The following is a 15000-nucleotide window of genomic DNA, read 5'->3' on the forward strand; positions in this document are numbered from 1 at the left end:
CAACCAATATCTCAAACCCGACCACCTTCAACACCATTATTTTTACCGCTACCAACACAACACCACAACAATCACCACCATCACCACATCTAATCATTTTGACACAACTTTTTTTTTTTTTTTTTTTTGTCTCCATTTACTTCGCTCCATCGTCATTTCATATTTGCGTCTACATTCACTCTGCTGTACACACTTACGACTAACTGCAGTATCTCCACAGACGTCCTACATCTCAGTTGTATTTTACACTCCAATATACTCTACATCTGCACTACGTTCAATTTTCTACTTCGTAATCCACTTCCAGATATACTGTGTTGCATATCCACATACTCCACGTGATATATCCGACTCACTCCATATTACACCTCCATTTTCATCACCTACCCAACACTTACTCCAGATTGTACCTCCACATCCTGCATGATTCACCTCCACTTTCGTCTCCAAAAACGAGACCCCGTCAATCATGGGTATCATGATTAATTTCATGGACCTCATCTCTCTACTCGAGACTCTCCCCTCACCATCCGCTCACCCTCCTCCTCCTCCTTGCTCGATTTCGTCGAAAATTCCTATGAACCTTAGCCCAACAGACACTCAACGCTGCTATTCCCTTCCTCTCTTGCACCTGTACCCTTGTCCCTCCGACTCTGCAGAACTTGTTTCCTCAACTTGGCTGCCTCTCTCCGGATTCCTCGACACTCTCCGCCTTCCCTCCTTCCAGCCTCCGTCTATCTCTCGTCCTCATCTCCGAGACCACGCCAGCCTCAATAATAATCCCTCTTTCACCTTTTTTACTTCTTCCAGAATTTTTTTTTTCTTTTTTCCCTTTTGCCTCTCGACCTTCGAAATGCCTTCTCAAGTCATTTCGCCTACTTGTTCTCCTTCTTCATCTCGTTTTTTGTTTAGTATCTTAATACTTCTCCGTTTTCTTCCTTTTCATCTCTTTCCCCCTTCTTCGCTTTTAGGTCTTCCAGTATGATGTCTTCTCTCTTCATCCTCTCTTTTATCTTTTTATTTTATTCTTCAATCTTTCATCTTGCCTCCCCTCTCGTCCCACTCGTTTCTGTTTTCTCTCTATATCGTTCTTTTCTTTCTCTATCCTCTCTTTTTCATTCCTCTTCTCCTCGCCCTCTTCTTCCTCCTCCTCCTCCTCCTCCTCCTCCTCCTCCTCCTCCTCCTCCTCCTCCTCCTCCTCCTCCTCCTCCCTCTCCTTCTCTTCATTTTCTTTCATTTTTTTTACCCCAGATACTCCACTTCCTCCTCCTACTTCAGGAGCGATATGACGTTAACTCTTTAAGAAAAAATGCAATGAAACAGAAAATGAAGAAATGTAATTCCTGCTGCCTGTCTCCTCTTCTCAACCATCTTCTCCCTTCCTCTTTCACCCCTTCTTCCCTCCTCCCTCCTCCCTCCTCCCTCCTCCCTTGCCCTTCTCTCTCCTCCCTTCTACCTCCCCCTCCTCCCCCGTCTCCCTTCCCTCTTCTTTCCTACCGTTCCTCTTTCCTCCCTACTCCCTCTTCCCTCTTCCCTCCTCCCTCCATTCTCTTCCCTCCTCTCTCTTTTCTCTTCCCTCCTCCCTTCACCCTCCTCCCTTGCCTTTCCCTCTCCTCCCTTCTCCCTCTTCCTCCTCCCCCTTCCCTCTTCCCTCTTCTATCCTCCCCCTTCCTCCTTACTCCCACCTCTCTCTTCCCTCCTCTCTCTTTTCTCTTCCCTCCTCCCTTCACCCTTTTACCTCCTATCTATTCCCTCTTCCTCCCCCGCCTCTCCTCCTTCCTCAAAAGCTTACCTCTTTCCTGCGCCTCTAAGGCTCCTGACTTCGAAATAACGACCTCCTACACCTCTACATAACCTCCTCCTCCTCGTCGTCTTCCTCTACCTCCTCTTCCTCCTCGGATCCTCTTCCTCGTTGTCCTCCTCGCCTTCCTTGCCCTCCTCGTCTTCCTTGTCCTCGTTCTCGTACTTAGCTTCCTTTTTCTGCTTGTTCTCCTTGCCCTCTCCTCCTCCTCCTCCTCCTCCTCCTCCTCCTCCTCCTCATCATCATCATCATCTTCATCGTCATCCTCATCCTCATCATCATCATCATCATCATCATCATCATCATCATCATCATCATCATCATCATCATCATCATCATCATCATCATCTTCATCTTCCTCCGCCTACTCCTCCTTCTCCTCTTCTTCCCTTTTCTACTCCCCTCCTCCTCCTCTTCCTCCTCCTCCTCCTCCTCTTCCTACATTTGACCGTATCCATCATGCCCGGAGCTTCCTTTGCCTCCGTCACCTCGAGGGCGCCTGTCTCACTGGAGGCTCAACCATTTTCATCTCTATTATTCAATTACTTCGCGATGGCTCTGGTCTTGATCTTCCTTTACACGATGAACCCATTATGCAGATCTCTCACCGTCTCTCATTATTTCTCTCATCTCTTCCGTTTCCTTTCGTCGCTCTCTCTCCTTCTCCTCTTCCTCTTCTTTTTCTCTGTTTTCCTCCCACTCGTATTGCTTCTTTTATTTCTTTTCTTTTTCCGTTTCCTTTCATCGCTCTCGCTCCTTCTCCTCTTCCTCTTCCTTTTCTCTGTTTTCCGCCCACTCGTGTTGTTTCTTTTATTTCTTTTCTTTTTCTTTAAGTTTTGTACCTTCTTAGGAATGGTTCCTCGGTGTCTTCTTCTGGATTTCGAGGTCTTTCTTCTCTTGTGCCTTCGTCTTCAAGGTCCTGCTCAAGCTACCCATCTCTTCTTCGGTCCTACGCATCATCAACTCCTCCTCCACCACCATCGCCATCTCCATCACTAACAACAACACCATCAACGCCTTCAGCACCACCACAACCATCACCATCACCACTACTATTCCCAACACAACCACAACCACCACCATCACCACCACAACCACCACCACACCACCACAACCACTCGTAACACTACCACAACCAACATCATCATCACCATCATTCCCAGCACCACCACAATCCCAACCATCACCATCACCATCACCACCATCACCACTAACACCATCACCACCACCACTACCACCACAAACACCACTCCCAACACCACAACCACTCGCAACACTACCACAACCACCACCATCATCACCACCATTCCCAACACCACAACCACAACCACCACCACCACATCCTCTACCACCACGAACTTTTCCACTCCTTTATCCCCTCCCTCTCCTCCATCTTTTCATCCATCCAGGTCAACATCATCCATCGCGTCCAGGTAACAACAGCTGCTGTTTAATCAAAATACTGTAAACACTTTAGACATGAATTTGCATCTTCTCTGACCATCGCGCCGTCTCTCCCTCGCGTTCTTCGTCCTCTGCTGGTCCAGCACAGACTGTAGAGAGGATAACCACAATCTTCTTGGTCTAAAACACAATCATTATTCTTCGGAATGGGTCCTGCGAAATCACTTTTTTTTTCTCTCTCTTCTCTCCCGAATTGCGTCCGGTGTTTGCAAATAGTGCAAGAATTCTTAGTGTTCCCTAGTGCGGTTGAGTTGTTTGTTTAGATCTGTGGGATAAGAAAGGAAGCTTAATTGCTCCTGGAAGCTGGCTACGACCGAAATCGACCCTTGTATCCTCGTGTAGCCATACAGCTAGGACAAGTGACAGTCACCGTCCAAGTTTACGTAAATTTTGAGTCCTTCTTAATGCCAAAACCCACCATTGATTACGTCATGTGGTGGAAGACATGACGTCATCGGTGTATAGATAATATAAATCTTGATACAAATTTATGCAACGCCCATGTGTACGCATGCACGCATGTGTATGTTTTTGTCCAGGAAAATTATATGTTTGTGTTCAAGTTGGAGTTAACGCGCGCACACACACACACACACACACACACACACACACACACACACACACACACACACACACACACACACACACACACACACACACACACACATACACACATATGTACATATATATATATATATGTATATATATATATGTATATATACATACATTGATGGCGCAATCGGTTAAGTCACTATCACTTCTCACGTGCTAGCGCAGGTTCGAGTCATTGGCTGTACCACGTTTCAATTTCTGCATGTATGCCTCTTCGAGATTTTAGGTGCTGATGGCTTAGAATTAAAGTGAATTGTGATTAATAAATGTATATATATACATATATATATATATATATATATATATATATATATATATATATCTATATATATAGACATTTATATATATATATATATATATATACGATGAGAGTAGGCGTCGTAATAGCACATAGCCACACTAACCTTTCTTCTGCAAAATTTGGGGTCACAAGTAAGTGGGAGCGATATGTTACAAGCAATGTCGAGCGGTTATACATGGCCCAGCAGGACGTCTGGGGCTGAAGAGATGACTGGATTGAGGTTAAAGAAGAGGAGGGAGGAGGAGGAGGAGGAGGAGGAGGAGGAGGAGGAGGAGGAGATTGAAGAGGAGGATGTAGCTGTAAATTTTGTTATAGGGGAGGTATATTGGTGGCTGGAAGCTAGCCCAGAGTTCAATTAGAATTGATCGAGGTGGAAGGAAATATCCAGAGGGCAAGACGAAAACGGTCAAGATACGCTTTGATCCCTTCCTAAGAACATAAGAATGAAGGAGACTGCAAGAGACCATAAGGCCTACACTAGGCAGTTCCATGTCCATTACCACCAGTCATCCCCATTCATAAAGTTATCTAACCTTTTCTTAAAACAACTGATAGTTTCAGCGCTCACTACATGGTTACTAAGTCTATTCCATTCGTTGACCACTCTATTAGTAAACCAGTTCTTGTCTATTTCCTTCTTAAATCTAAATTTGTCCCAATTTAAACCCATTACTGCGAGTCCTGTCCTGTTGTCTTAATATTCTTGTTAACTAAGGAGACACTACTGAGATAAGTGATAGGCTGGTGGTATTCAAAACAAAAGGAAAATGACCATTTGGTATGGAAAGAATTAGTGTTATAGGAAAGAGTGGCCAAGGACTGGTAGAGTCTGCAAACCACGTTTTCGGAGAAAGTACGTTGAAAAATGTTATGACAGTTAGTGATTATATGATTAGATAGCAGGTTCTGTTTTTTTTTTTTTTTTTTTTTCTTTAAGTCTTCTCCTATCAAGATGATAATTCGCTCCATGGATTACATATATATATTTTCGTAACTTTTAACCATTTCGCTACTGTGATGCTATTTAACTCTTAGGTATTTTTGGGTTTTATCATAGATTGCATCAAATCGTCAGATTGAAGGCATTTATCACGTACAAGTTGGTTAAGATAATGACTCATTTCAATTCTTGAGATTTCCTTCTCAGTTGAATAAAATCGTCTGACGACAGACAGAATAAGAATAGTGATTAGTTAATCTATGTAGGGATATGGTTAACTTGAATTAAAGCATTTGGTGTTAATCAGTTTAAAACCTTTAGTTAACGCAATAATCCTAATCTGATCAATGACATCCCAGAAGTAAATGAAATTGTATCGTGCTTTGAGAACGAAGTCTTTACAGGTTCCAGTGTCGATTGGGTGAAATAGTCTAAACTGTTTGATTCACTATCACCCAAAATCTAAACAAAACCGTGGGATTTGGGAGGAGTGCCGTGGGAGCGATCCTAAACGACGTCTGCCCTGCGTGAACACCGGATGCCGACGTCCATCATCGCGGTCCCAGCTTGCAAGAGTAAATCGATGTGGACATTTGGCTCCAATAATTGGCCGCAGAGAGGAGACTCAGAGGATTGTTGTGCAGAGTAGGATGCACAGTAAAATGCTTAGTTGATCCTTTGGACATTTCTTAGAAGAGTAACGGATGGGGGAGGGAGGGCGAATTGAGAAGGTTATAAGGTAAAGGGTGAGGTGCTAGGTGATGGTATGGTATGTATATACAAGCCTTTATAACATACCATAGCAGTCAGTTACTGATAATACTCCTCCCAAAAACTGGTCAACACGCGCGATTTATTCTTCCTGTCGATTTTTTTTTTTTCAGAAAGAGAAAAATTTCCGACATATCTTATGGGGTCATTCTTTTCAAAATTTTGTTTTCGTCTAATACCAGGGGATTTTATACAGTGACAAGATGCCATCTAGGACCAAAGGTTTAGTAATACTATGGGTTGAAGCTCTTGCAGAGCTTCTTGAAGTGTCTGAAGACTTCCTTATCAAGAAGGATCGACTTGTACTGGTACTCGTAGAGACTTCCGACCATACGATGGAAGTACTTCACCTGTCTCGTAAAGTCTTCGTCAGACTCGTAAGTATTGAGGTCTCGTAAACTGGCAAAACTCATTAAGCTTCAACGTTCCAACACCAAACGAGAAGAATCTTACTTGAGGAGGATTCCAGGACTCGTTATCTGGAGGAGGACTTCGGGAACTGGAAGCTGAAGAAGGTATTCGTGATCAGGGATAAGCGAGGTGTTGTAGTGGGCGAATGATGGGGCTGGATTTTTTTTTTTTCTTCTTCTTCTTTTTAATTTTTAATTTTGATCAAGCACGCGCACACACACAAAGACACACACACACACACACACACACACACACACACACACACACACACACACACACACACACACACACACACACACACACACACACACACACACACACACACACATACACTCCCTATCTCACTCTCTCTTTCTCTCTCTATCTCTCTTTCTCTCTCTCTCTCTCTCTCTCTCTCTCTCTCTCTCTCTCTCTCTCTCTCTCTCTCTCTCTCTCTCTCTCTCTCTCTCTCTCTCTCTCTCTCTCTCTCTCTCTCTCTCTCTCTCTCTCTCTCTCTCTCTCTCTCTCTCTCTCTCTCTCTCTCTCTCTCTCTCTCTCTCTCTCTCACACACACACACACACACACACACACACACACACACACACACACACACACACACACACACACACACACACACACTGGCTCGATGGTGTAGTGGTACCTCTGTCCACCGCTAATTCAACGATCCGAGTTCGAGTACCGCCCAGGGCTGAAAATTTCAGCATCGCTGCACTGGGAGCCGGTACTCTAGTTCTTCTGGGCAATTAGTTGGGGGTTTGAGTATGTAAAGTCTCAGCATTAGATCAGACCATATATAAGCTCTGAGCTCTCATCCGGGAAGGTAATAACTGTCAATCACGCGTTCAACACGTGATTTAAGACCATGGGGAAGCACACACATACACACAATCACACACACACACACACACACACACACACACACACACACACACACACACACACACACACACACACACACACACACACACACACACACACACACACACACACACACACACACACACACACACACACACACACACACACACACACACACATACACACACACACAGGACCGGTACAAGCACATAAGAGTATTAAAACCCCATTGCAATTAGTGGTAATTGGTGAAGGGTCACTTCTTGTCTGGTCATTACCATATGGTCATGAATCTTTGGTTAAAATTCAGAGATTATTATTTACAGGCCATTAACAAAGTATCATTGAGGCTACAGTTTCACGCCCAGCACATCACTGACTTTGTTTTCAAATTCAAATTTTAGATGCTTAAGCGATATGACGTCATGTCGCTGTATGTTTTGTCTGTTACGTTGTGCTTTTTAATCCGTTATTTTGACTTTTTTTCAGGTGAATTTGAATATGCTGTGAACTAATTTCAAATTTTAGATGCTTAAGCGATATGACGTCATGTCGCTGTATGTTTTGTCTGTTACGTTGTGCTTTTTTATCCGTTATTTTGACTTTTTTTCAGGTGAATTTGAATATGCTGTGAGCTGTCGTGTTAATAGGTTGTTATTTTGTCTGTGTATTGGTTTCAATGTCTCTGTTAAACATGAGGTTTGTTTTTATTCTTTTTTTGACACTACGGCGTTCGTTTTTTGTTATGTCACATGAAAGCAAAGATAGTATACATACATATACCAAGGCTTTTTCCCCCTTACAAGGGGGGTAGCCAAAAAGAAAAAGGCATAAAAATCATTCCCACCCATTCCATCCCTGAATACATTCCACACCCCTCCACCTTCCCTCTCATCTTAGCACCTCCTGAATGACGGGTCATCCCTGCACCTTGTCCACTGCCCTGGGTCAGAAGCAGTGTCGCAAGACACAGCACATCGAAAGCAAGGCCGCTTCATTAAATCTTCATTAAATACTATCTTTGCTTTAATGAAGCAAAGATAGTATACAATGTAAATTTGTTTTCAATCAAACGAGGTAACAAAGTAAATGAATAGACAAGTAAACGGATACACAAATGATTAAATAAATGAGAATGTAAATGAATAGGTGAAATAGAAATAAACAAATTGATAAATGAATAAGTAGATAAATAAATTAATAAACAAACATAAATAAATAACAACATAAAAACTCAGATCATAAAAATAATATATCCTATGTCGATGATTTTATTTTGAAGTGATGTTTTGAGTGAAAAAGAAAACTGACCCACAACGTGTTACGACAAGTCCGCTTTCGTTGGTCGTCAATTTCAGCAGGGTTGCCATAGCAACGGTTTGTGCTATTTCTAGCGGTTCCACGCGTTTGAATCGTATCTTTTTTTATATAGACGAAATCAATACAGTACCAACGTAATGATAAAAACAAGTTAAATCAATGTTTGTATTGTATTTCTTATAGTACAATTTAAATATATTTCTAAAAAGTATTTTTGTCCACTTCAGACAACTGTGAATTATAATATCCTTACTACCTATTCTAATAAGACCAGTGTTCTAATTTTGTGATTTTCTTCATTGGTAAAGGGGTCACCAATGTGTGTGTGTGTGTGTGTGTGTGTGTGTGTGTGTGTGTGTGTGTGTGTGTGTGTGTGTGTGTGTGTGTGTGTGTGTTTTAGGATGTTACAGTGACAAGATATATACTATTTGCGAATCGGGGTAATTGTGTGTGCTCTTGACTGTAAATATATTAAAGTTTACAATTCACCTTTCGATATATCTCAAACCTTTCGAAAAGCCAGGGTAGGTGGCGATCACCAGCATCCTTAGGAGATGAAATCGGGTCCTTAGGCATTATGCGACGGGGGAAGAGACCAACGCGCCACGTCGTCACATAAAATGGAGGCAGTATTACAAAAAAACGCAATCCCGAGCGATAACGCAAGATAACTAAGATGGCCCCTTAGGCGCTCCCACTCCTAGCGAGCGTTGTGATATATTAGCTGCAATCTGGCCTTCCCATCTGTTATCATCATCTCCAACAATGGTGGAGAAAGATCATCCCTTTATGGTTCCTTGCTCCACCTTTATCGGTGGAGAGATTCTCGGGACGGTTCTTCCAGGATACATTATCGTCTTCAATATGGCGACATTTTCTTTGGGTTTGCGGTGGCATTCTTTAAGAAATTTCATTCGACTTGGGGAAAGCGCCTCTCCGTTTGAACCGGTCCACATAAGTCGAGACCCATTCTAGGCCTATGGAAGTACTTCAGGCGAATAAAATAGCCATTATCTGGCTAGAAAATGGTATAATATGCCACTGTATTGAAGAAGCTGAGATGGGCATGTGGGGTCTTGTGAGTAGCTCGCTTGACCTTTTGCGGTGCTTAGAATGCTGGGCCAGCCGACCATTTATGCAGAAAATTGGTTCCTCTTTGCACTTATCCTGAAATTCTCACCCGTGCTTGTCTGCCATAGCCGGCGCAAGCACGATTCCTGGACACGTGGACTATCAGCTGCCAGCAGAGGAGTGAAACAACATCACAAATATATTGTTACTAAAAATAAAAAAAAAAAAAAAAAAAAAAAAAAAAAAAAAAAAAAAAAAAAGCAATAATAATAATAATAATAATAATAATAATTATAATAATAATAATAATAATAAATAAATAAAATAACCTAGTGTAGGCCTTATGGTCTCTTGCAGTCTCCTTCATTCTTATGTACCATTTAGAAGAACAATTGTGACAGTAAAGTGGCAGTGACATGACAGCCATTTGGTTGTGTCTTCTCGGGTGAATAAAATCGTCTGGCATTATCCAGCGTGAAATCTATTAAAAATATTCCAGTAATGATGTAATTTAAGATCATCTCATTGATATCCTTGCTTCAGTGACGCTCCTGAAACTGAACAGTATCACCTGATTCTACCCAAGGGAAAATCCAAAGGAATTAAAAAAAATATATATATGTATATATATATATATATATATATATATATATATATATATATATATATATATTACAAAGGCGGAGCATGCCAACAGGAGACCTTTTGGTCTATAACCGAGTCGGATACGAAAAAATATATAATAATGTTAAATAAAAAGGTAAAATAAGAATCATAATAATATAGATAATAATAGATAAAATGAATAAATGCATAGGTATAGTTAAATAATAAGCAAACAGGTAAATAGTAAATAATATGTTGACAGCTAAATAATAATAAATGAAAATCAAGCAAATAACAAATAAACAAATAATAACAAACAAACAATCAAACAATATGAAATAAATGTCAGTCATTACAGCATCTTGCTTAGATGTTTATCTAAACGAATCTTAAATCTTCGAACTGAATTAGCACGTTCTTTACATTCAACTGAAATATCTAAGACCCAGTCATGTAACAAGATAAAGAACTAGAAAACACTCTGGCAATTGAAAATATTAATGAAAAACCTCTTAGCTGAATAAAATCACCTGGAGACAACTGAATGTCCACAACACAGAGAAGTGTTTGCGACATAGACTGCGGTTGGGGTCCGAGAGACCTCAACGCGACACTTGAGTGCCTTTGGCAAGCACAGACGCTCCCTGTGGGAGCAGGTTTCATAGATATGCAAATCGCGGCAACTAGAAGTAGTTATTTAAAGGCGTCCGGGTCCTTGTGAGATCAGCGGGGGGATACAAGAGGGACAGGGCCATCTTGATGGGAGGGAATGTCTCAGGATTGGTCGCGCGGAGAGATCTGGATTTTTAGATGGAGAGGAAGAAAAGAACATGAGAAGGATGAGAACAAGAAAAAGAAGGGGAAAACGAAGAAGATGAAGAAGAAGAAGAGGAGGAGGAGGAGTAAGAAGAAGAAGAAGAAGAAGAAGAAGAAGAAGAAGAAACGAAGAAGAAAATAGAAGAGGAAAATGAAGAAAAAAGAAGAAAAAGAAGAACAATAAGAAAAAGAAGAGGAAAAGAAGAAGAAGACCAAGAAGAACAAGAACAAGAAAAAACAAGAAGGAGAAGAAGAAGAAGAAGAAGAAGAAGAAGAAGAAGAAGAAAAAGAAGAAGAATAAGAAGAGGAGGAGGAACAACAACAACAACAGCAGCAGCAGCAACAACAACAACAACAAGAAAAAGAATAAGAAGAGAAAGAAGAAGAGTCAAAATAATAAGAAACAGAGAGAGAGAGAGAGAGAGAGAGAGAGAGAGAGAGAGAGAGAGAAGGAGAGAGAGAAGCACTGTAGGACCCTGTTAGTAACAAAGGGGAGTGCACAGATGGGGAAATTACGTTAATAAATCAGTAATATGCACAGCTGCGCAAAACTATGGAGTGACCTCTTGGACTTCCGTAATTTAGCTCGCATGTTGCACTATCTCGATTTATATTGTTCGTGGTTTCATACGGTTTCGTACGAAGAAGGCACAGATACTTTCTGTAATTCAATTCCCGTGTTGCATTATCACGGTTCATACCGTCCGTGGTTTCAAATGGTTTCGTACGAAGAAGGCACAGATACTTTCTGTAATTCAGTTCCCATGTTACACTATCTCGGTTCATATCGTCCGTGGTTTCAAATGGTTTCGTACGAAGAAGGCACAGATACTTTCTATAATTCAGTTCCCATGAAACACTATCTCGGTTCATATCGTCCGTGGTTTCAAATGTTTTCGAACGAAGAAGGCACAGATACTTTCTATAATTCAGTTCCCATGAAACACTATCTCGGTTCATATCGTCCGTGGTTTCAAATGGTTTCGTACGAAGAAGGCACAGACACTTTGTTTAAGGTTGTGTGCTATAGCAACAAGATAGCTGTTTGTTTTTTCTTTTCTACCTTTTGAAATATTACTGAGAGTTAATGTTTTCGTTTTCTTGTATTTTCAGGTAAGGAGGAAGTGCAGGACTGTTGATGGCTGGTGACTGTTCTTCTTCTTTTAAAGACTTTCCTTGTGAGTAAAACACGGTGTATGTGATTTGTTTAACACAGACACTTGAATTATGTTCTACATGCAACACGACTGTCGTAGAAGTAGTTATATTTCGTTGTCGATAACCATCCCTTTTGTCTTTGGGTATAACATCGCCCAGAAGAGGTGTGGTCATGTAGGTGATAAAGGAGAAGAAATTTGGGGAGAATTGCATAATGAGTAGAATTTCAGCAGAGCTGGGCGCGTTACTGCCTGACAGGTAGTGCGTTACTAAGAAATCTGGGATGAATTTCCGTCAAAGTGTATAATATACGTATGTTTGTATATATATATGTATATATATATATATATATATATATATATGCATATATATATATATATATATATATATATATATATATATATATATATATACATATACACGCCAATTGTACCACTATCTCCTCCTTATTTTCCTTTTCCTCCTCCTCTTCTTCCACCTCCTCCTTTTCCTCTTCTTCCTCCTATTTCTCCTCGACCTCCTCCTTTTCCTCTTCCTCCTCCTTCTCCTCCACCACCTCCTTTTCCTTCTCCTCGTCCTACTCCACATACCCTCCTCACGCGTTTACTCACCGAACTCCCATTCTGCTCATTTCCCCTTCTTCTTCTCCTCCTCCTCCTCCTCCTCCTCCTCCTCCTTCTCCTACTTCCCCTCTTCCTCCTCCTCCTCCACCTTCTCCTACTTCCCCTCTTCCTCCTCCTCTTCCTCCTCTACCTCTTCCTTTTGTTTCTTCCATTCCTATTCCACATCCTCTGGACCAAAAGGCCTCACCGAACTCTCACTCTGTTCATTTTTCCTCCTCTTCCCTCTCCTCCTCCTTCTCCTCCTCCTCCTCCTCCTTCTTCTTCTCCTTCTTCTTCTCCAACTCCTCCTCCTTCTCCTCCTTCCCCTTCTCTTCTTACTCCTCCTCCTCCTCCTTCTCCTCCTCTTCCTCCTCCACGTCCTATTTTTCCTTCTCCTCTTCCTACTCCTCTTCCCCTCCTCATCCTCTTTCTTCTTTGTCATCCTCTTGACCAGAAGCCATCACCGAACTCCCATTCTGTTCATTTCTCTTCTTCTTCCTCCTCCTCCTCCTCTTTCTCCTCCACCTCCTCCTTTTCCTTCTCCTCTTCCTACTCCTCTTCCCCTCCTCATCCTCTTAACCAGAAGTCATCCTCTTCACCGAACTCTCATTCAGTTCATTTCTCTTCTTTTTCCCCTCCTCCTTCTCCTCCTCCTACTACTCCTCCTACTTCTCCACCTCCTCTTCCTTACCTCCTCCTTCTCCTCCTCTTCCTCCTCCTCTTCCTTCTCCTCTTCCTATTCCACTTCCCCTCCTCATCGTCTTTCTTTGTCATCCTCTTCACCAAAAGATCTCACCGAACTCTCATTCTGTTCATTTCTCCTTCTCCTCCTCCTTCTCCTCCTCCTACTCCTCCACCTCCTCCTCCTCACCTCCTTCTCCTCCTTCTCTTCTTCCTCATCTTCCTTCTCCTCTTCCTATCCCACATCCTCTTTACCAAAAGATCTCACCGAACTCATATTCTCTTCATTCCTCTTCTTTTTCTCTTCCTCTTCGCCCAGAATTGCTGTTGTTTCTCCATCTCTATTTTTCTTTTAATTCTCCCGAATTGTTCCTTTCGATATTCTCGTCCTCTACTTTTTCGGAATTTCTCTCTTTGGCCCTCTCCTTCCTGTTGTCATTATTTTCTTGTTTTCTTTCCCAAAGAGTCTTCCGTTTTCTTCCCCAATTTGTCTTTATTTCGAAAATTGATATTTTCAAAACAACCTTTTTCGGAATTTCTCTCTTTGTCTCTCTCCTTCTGTTGGCATCATTTTCTTGTTTTTTTTTTTTTCCAAAGATCCTTCCGTTTACTTCCCCCATTTGTCTTTATTTCGAAAATTGATATTTTCAAAACAACCTTTTTCGGAATTTCTCTCTTTGTCCCTCTCCCTCTGTTGTCATCATTTTCTTGTTTTCTTTCCCAAAAACCATCCGTTTTCTTCTTCCATTTGTCTTTATTTCGAAAATTTATATTTTCAAAATAATCTTTTTCGGAATTTCTCTCTTTGACCCTTTCCTTTTGTCATCATTTTCTTGTTTTCTTTCCCAAAGATCCTCCCGTTTTCTTCCCACATTTGTCTTTATTTCGAAAATTGATATTTTCAAAACAACCCTAGTCTTTCGTCAAACATTAATTTTTCATTTCACTGTGTTTCTCCTATCTTATTCATAGTTAAATTTAGTCACGAAATTGTGTAACAAAAGCTCATTTGGTTCCGCATCTAGGACCACTGCCAAGAAGCTCAATGTGATGACAAAGGATCACAAAGGAGGAGCGTGGTGACAGGAGACCTTTTGGTCCATAACTAGGTCGGATACGAGAAAACTATGACAATAACGACAACGATCCGTTCTTTACTGCTGTCTGAACAAAGTCGGAAACCTTTACTACAATGAGAGAAACCACGTCAGACACTTCGAAGAAAAGATAGTTGCCACCGGTAGAGATGGAATAAATAGATAGAGACACAATTTTTCCATTTACAAGAAGGAGGACACGGCCAGAAATAAAGCCTTACGGAAATCAGAAAAAAGAAAAGGAAAAAGAAAATACTTTATATAAAAGTGGTTATCAAGTCAAAAACACTTTCAGTTGGATGGAAAGATGTTTTCCATTTGCAAGAAGGAAGACACGACCCGAAATAAAGCCTTACGGAAGCAAAAAAAAAAAAAAATACTTTATATGAAAGTGGTTATCAGATCAATAACACTTTTACTTGGATGGAAAGATATTTCTGTTTGCATTTTTCTTATCTCTAACTCCTTTTCCTCCTCTCCCTTGTTTCTT

Source organism: Oratosquilla oratoria, chromosome 31, assembly GCF_046742065.1.
Source record: "Oratosquilla oratoria isolate Oo_2021 chromosome 31, ASM4674206v1, whole genome shotgun sequence".
Lineage (NCBI taxonomy): Eukaryota > Metazoa > Arthropoda > Malacostraca > Stomatopoda > Squillidae > Oratosquilla > Oratosquilla oratoria.